Raw genomic sequence first — 4,897 nt, forward strand, 5'->3', positions numbered from 1 at the left:
CGCGCTTCTTCCCGCCCTCCTTTTCTTTGCGAGGAAAGGCACGTGCGCGGTCGCGCGCTCCGGTCGAGGGTGAAAACGCTGCGGTTGGACCAGAGAAATGTTATTAGCCACCGCTGTGGGGCGCGCGAGGTTCGCGCGGTAGATGTGGCAACTGCTGAGGGAAAAGGTTGCTGACCCATAGCTGCACTAAACGGCGGGCGCTGTGGCCTTTCCCCTCAGTTTGAGGGAGAGAGTCATCGGAGGTGCTGCTATTGGATTTTTCAGTTCCTTCTCCTTACAGGGCTCTTGTACATTATTGTTAGTGGCTTTAACACTATAGGGCAGGGGGAGTATGTATGTGTGGGGGGGAGGGGTTATCTTTTTGTTACCACTATTAAAGGAGAATAATAAATACACTAAACATTATTATGAAAGTATACTGGGCATGATCCAGCCCAAACACATTTTAACAAAGCAGTTCTAATTAGCGAATAACCCTTCTTGAGAGTGTAATTCAGTTTAGAATTGCACTGTAAATGTCCTTGATATTCATGTGGTTAATCTTTGTGAAGAATAGTGGCACAACAGTCTTTCATTCTTATTTACAAGCATACTTTCAGCCTTTGTATTCTAGTACATCTTATTGCTGCAGAGCTGAAAAATGAAATCATGGACCAAGCGTAGCACTTTTTTCTTTAGAATTGTCCTGAGGTTGAGCCAGGTAATATTGGACTATAAGTAACATTAATAAGAAAAAATAAATAAGGGATACTCCATTCGTTCTTTTGTGGCTGCTGTGCTAGAAGATCTTTTCTTCTTTATTATCTCATTTTATTACTGGTGAATACGTTGGTCTCTAGGAGCAGTATAACTCACATACTCCTCTCCCTAACTGATCTCTAGAGAGCAGTATTTCTGGCAGAAAGAGAAAGCTGATTACGTTAAAATGCAGCTGTTCAGGGAGACAGGAGTTAAAACCCACCTGAACTTCATTTAGTTGAGGAAGAATCCAGAGACCTTAGAGACTCTCAATAAAGGATGCTTTCAGACATCATGTTTATTCAAGTTACCAAATGCGGAAGCAAAGAACTGGTTTATTCATAGTATAGTCAGAAGTAGAAGGTGAGCAACTGCACTCACAGTGTTACAAAGCAACATTTAAAATGTATATATAAGAAGCTCTGGAGGAGAGGAGAACATTGTTTAACCAAATAAGAGAGAAGGCCAAACATCATACACTTCTGGTTGAGGCAAGACACACAGTGTGAATATCAAAAAAGATTTTCTGGTTTTATTTAACTCCAAAAATGTTCAAAAAATATTCAGTGAAACTATAGTAACAAGACCAGGGATCATGGTGAGACTCAGTTTTCAGTCACATGGATTATTGTCACCATATCAACTCTCAGCCAATGATTTAGAACAGAGGTTCCAAACCTTTTCAATATGTTGACCCACAAGTGCAAATTTACTTGGTACAGTGACACATTCCAAGTCAACCCAGAATTTTCTGGCATCCTAAGGAAACTGTGACCTTGAAATCCATTTAGTCCAGCATTCCATTTTCAACAATGGTCCACCAGATATTTTTGAGAAACCAATAAACATCACATCCTATGAATCTCAAGCAAGGGCATTCTGAATATATCGCCTCTGCATATAAGGCCTACAGTCCAGCCTTTGACCACCCTCTTCTTCTCCACTATTCCTTGTAATCCCCCTTAAGAAACTCACAGAGGTAAGCCTCAGGCCATGTTTTTCTTGATTCTTTATCAGTCAACATGCATATGAAGTGAAGAAAAAATACCAACACGTCAAAGCCTTGCTTCAAATTAAGCACTGAAGTTAGTTCTTCTAGGTTCGTCACATATTTTGATTTTCCTAGAGAAATATTATTCTACATATGAAAATGTGTTGGCCTATAATTTGCTTTTTTAAAATAATATTTTATTAATTTTCTGAAATATAATTTACAAGCAGGAAAAAGAAATAAAGAACAAGTAAAACAGGGAGAAAAAAAGAAATACAGCTGCTCATAAACTTATATTTTAACATAATGAATCATAACATTATTACATTACTATCAAGAGGAGCTGTTCTATAGTTTGAGAAAGTTCATGCAGCTACCTTCCTATCATTTAGTTCCAAAATGCGCAACATCTGAGCATCAATAATCGAGTTACTGTATGCATCTTAATCCGGAATTAAGGCAATTTAATAATATTACTTATTAATCTTACATAATTGATTCAGCCTCAAATAAAAATACAGTTCCCATTTCTCATCAAACTCTTGTTTTGATTGTCTATTTGCAAAATTTACAAAATTTGTTAATTTGGCCATGGCAGCATATTTCATAATGTTGTCTTCCCAGAGTTCGGTATTTAGATCTCTTTCAGTTTTCCAATGTTGGCCTACAATTTGCGATAAAATGTCACATTTTGCTTATTGAGATAGCACAATTGGTTGCATTCATTACATGTGACAGGATATTCTTTTCTCTACAAAGTAGAAATAGCAATGCAGGTGAATCACATAAAATGGCCTAGTTTTCAACCGCAGTGCAGTGGAAAGGGCTTAGCATGGTACAAGATGTGAAAGCACCTCAGTTTCTATCTCAATTTACAAGGCAAACTTTTTGCCTTTGGATAAGAACCACCCAGTATGAGATGGTAGATGCTACTTAATAGATGTTTGCTAAAAACTGCTTAATGCTGAGCAATATACCACTGTTAACCACCTTCATACTGGGTATCCCATGTCCCCGGGTGCACGCTATTTTGTCGTATGATGGGGCGCCAGCAGCTGGCAGGGTCCCCATGCCCAGCCTTTCCTGCAGTGCGGTGACCCAGCCAGTGCCTGGCGGCTCCCCCTGTGCCAGGGTGCCACTCGCCAGCTGAGCTGTTCGCTGGGGCTGCAGGCTGGGTCCCGCGGCCGCCTCCCTAGGAGGCCAGAGAAGGTGTTACCGCGATTTGCCAGGTAACAATAAGTGATTTCAGCTCAGCAACTTAATGAGACGCAGGAAGCCGATGTTCTTCAAGCAGGGAGGTTCTTTATTGGCAAGTGATTTCCTGGCACAGCTCAGCAAAGAGGACCCCCACATGGCTGTGCATCAGCCCCTTTTATACATTTCCCCAGTAACCCAGAAAGGGGGTGTAGGGCAGTCCACCCCATCAGTGCAAAAACCAGAGGAAGGGGGCGAATACCCTTCCATCTAATACAGAGAACATATCCTAGAACACCAAAGGGAGAAAACAATCCCTTTGCACATGCTGATGAGATCAAATCCCAGAAGAAAAGCTTGCACCTTCTTGCCTGAGGTGGTTCCTTGGGAGTGTTAGACAGAGACAAGTTTAAATGATCCAATGAATTCTTGGATCCTGAAAGTAAGGATGTGAACAGTCTAATGAGCTTCTGGGTCCTGAGAGTAAAACTTCTAAACAGATCCCAATAACACAAACAGGGATTTGACACTATTCCAGCTTAGCGAGTTCACACCCTGAGTCCGCATCCTTTAGTTAGTCAAAAGGCCCGCTTTGTTGGTGAAGATGGGATTCCTGGGTGTTGGTCCCAGAAACTGAATTCAAGGGCTAGCTTCGCTTGTCGCCTTAATATCAACCTTTCTGGCCACTGCTTTGGCCATCAGACACAAATTTCAAAAATAACATTTCTAAACTCAAACGTTAGGGAAACCTTAAAGGATAAACACGTGTACCTATACTTATGAGTAAGACTTTACAGATACTTATTGGCATGGCTTTCTTAAATCTAACGATAACAAAACCTTCAACTAACTGAAGAACCTTATTAAACTACAATCCTAAATAGCAGGCATATCATACATTCAGCTTCTAAAGGGGCTTTTACTATATCCTAGAATGACATAAACAAGAGGAAAACCGTATAGCATTGGCACAAACATACATATGCGTTCTCTGTGAACCTTATGGAAGCTTCTGAACCACACAAGTCTCTGCGTCCGGGCATGAAGCCAGTGTAGCCAGGCAACCTGACTTCAGGAAAATATTTTGTTTATTTTCCTGGCGGTAACAAAGGCAGGAGCCGGCCTGCGGTGTGCCACCTGTGCCACCTGTTTGAGTCACCCACTGCTGAGCCCTTCCCCTGGCCTCCCTGCAGGCCGACTCCAGCCCTCTCCAGGGACGCTGGGGAGGGCAGGGCCCAGGGGATGGCTGGGCCTGGCAGCAAGCAGCCCAGGTGGGCATTGTGGTAGCAGGCCATCCTCCAAGCCGCCTGCCCGAGCTGCCTGCCGCCGAGCCCCACCCCCCAGCCTCCCTGCAGGCTGGCTCCTGCCCTCCCAGGTGGCCACTGCAGCAGCACCACCTACCTGAACCGCCCGCCCAAACCACCCTTCCCCCATCCTCCCTGCAGGCTGGCTCCTGCCCTCCCCAGGAAGGCTGGGGAGAACAGGTCCTGGCAGCTGGTGTCCCAGGAACCAAATTTTCAGGTTGGCACCACGGTGGCACTCACCTGCCCCGCCCACCCAAACCACCCACTACCTTCCCTCAGCCTCCCTGCAGGCCAGCTCCTGTCCTCCCCAGGGAGCCTGGGGAGGGCAGGGCTCAGCGGCAGGTGGCCATGGCGGGCGCTGCAGCACCAGACCAGCCCCTGGAGGACAGGAGGCGGCCTGCTCCCCCAGCACCCACCTGAACTGCCCATCTGGGTTGCCCACCACCAGGGCCTGCCCTTTGGGTCAGGAACTATATTTTCCTTTGAGGATAAAAAATAGTATTGAAATAGCTTAATAACACTTATTAACCTCAAAGTTTAGTGAGAAAATGTTTGCAACAGTGGCGTAGTGGTTAAGAGCAGGTGCATTCTAATCTGGAGGAACTGGGTTTGGTTCCCTGCTTTGCTGCTTGAGCTGTGGAGGCTTATCTGGGGAATTCAGATTAGCCTG

Source organism: Sphaerodactylus townsendi, linkage group LG01 (assembly GCF_021028975.2).
Source record: "Sphaerodactylus townsendi isolate TG3544 linkage group LG01, MPM_Stown_v2.3, whole genome shotgun sequence".
Taxonomy (NCBI): Eukaryota; Metazoa; Chordata; class Lepidosauria; order Squamata; family Sphaerodactylidae; genus Sphaerodactylus; species Sphaerodactylus townsendi.